Source organism: Drosophila bipectinata, chromosome XR (genome assembly GCF_030179905.1).
Source record: "Drosophila bipectinata strain 14024-0381.07 chromosome XR, DbipHiC1v2, whole genome shotgun sequence".
Lineage (NCBI taxonomy): Eukaryota > Metazoa > Arthropoda > Insecta > Diptera > Drosophilidae > Drosophila > Drosophila bipectinata.
The window spans coordinates 7821278-7823062 of record NC_091735.1 but is presented as its reverse complement, the minus strand read 5'-3'; positions in this window follow the sequence as shown (position 1 = coordinate 7823062).

The following is a 1785-nucleotide window of genomic DNA, read 5'->3' as shown; positions in this document are numbered from 1 at the left end:
TTAAGAATAATATAGTGTACAATATATTAAACTTCTAAAACAATTCTAAATCGTAAATAGGTTTATATTTTTTCAATGCTAAATAAAACTAGTTAATCTTCCTTTGAAAGACTTCCCAAATCACTTAAAAAGATTTCAGGAGATAATACGTGCGAAGAGCCCACCAATACTTCCCAATTGCGAACTGAATTGGTAACTTCGTAAGCACATCTCATTTCAGACATACTTAAACCGCCAACAACAAATACGATAAGTCTGGGAACATTTTTGACTTGAGTCTGGCCTTTGTCTTTATGCCAGTGGCCGTATCGAGCACTCGTTGGCGCGTGGTAATTAGTATTTTGTGCTCGATCTTCAAGAAAAGGAAAATTACGCAAATCTAGCTTATCTTCTATGCAATCCTCCATGATGTCTTTTATTACTGGTGTCCAACGAGACATCTGATAGGTACTTTCTGTTATCCTTTCCTTTCGTGGAACAGAGTACAACTTTTTTCGTGACTGAAAAGAATAATTAACTAGCTTTTATTTGCGTTTAAAAAAATATGACTTTACTTACATCAGCAATGACATTAATTCCCAAATAACTCAGATTTCTGACCATATCCTGATCTTTAGAGGACAACTGGGCGTGTGTAAAGAGTTTAGTTAGATTTTCCTCCGAAATTCCATTTTTAATCATCACATAAAGAGCGATGATACGAACTTTGTCGTAGTTGGACACATTCTGTATAAAAATTTTATATGCATACGACATACCAAAAAATGTAAATCATACCAATGATTATAAAGTACACAGATGGGACAGGACATCTCATACAAAGAAAAATTTTCTATGGTGGGTTCCAGCGCTGGAACCCGCTGGAACGAACGGGTTCCACAGCGCGACAAGTTAAGTTTGAGAAATTTTTCGCGCGACAAAGAATGAGGAATAGCCGAGTGGTAGAGTGCTTGGCTGATGTGCAAAGTAAAACGAGTTCAAACCAGGCTCGGGACATCCATTTTTTTACATTTTAAATCTATTTATATTATATTTTTATTCTTTTAATGTGTTTATTTAAATATAAATTCTATTAAAAAAATATACAAAATTTTAAAATCGCCTTAACATCGTCTCAGTTCGTAGTTGAACCCGCTTTAAAAATGTCTATAAGTGCGGGTTCTACGGCATTTTGGCAGGCCGCGTCGTGGAACCCGCTCTCAGATGTTTTCATTTTTTCCGTCGTGGAACCCGCTATAAAAATGAAAACATTTGAGAGCGGGTTCCACTACAAACGTCTGGCAGATTAAAGAGGGAAAGAGAGAATTATATTTTTAAATCGTAACATCTTTGGAACGATGAAAGTTTGAAACGTTCAAATCGAACCAGTGTGAGAGCAATGAGATCAGATATACCCTATACTATCCTTATTCTTCAGGTCTGTTTTTGGTATGGATTCTATCTAGGGCTTACTTTAAAACAGAGGTCGGCACGGCCCTATCCCGAGGGCATAGAAAATTTCTCTGCCCGAGCTCTGCCACACACACACTGGAATGAATCACACGCTAGACGCAGGAATGAATCAGATATAAATGCTCGATGTTCCTGTTGTCGTTGTTGGTCATTTGTTCTGCGTCTATTGACTGTGAAACGACGTGATTGTCGTTGCTCTAATCTTCTGACATTGCGTTCAGCTCGTGTATCTTCTGGCTCTTCTTAACGCAATTGCGCTATTCTAAAATTGATCAAATTACCCACTTCGCGTTTCCTTGGCATTGTTCACTGTACAAAACACTCACAACTAGA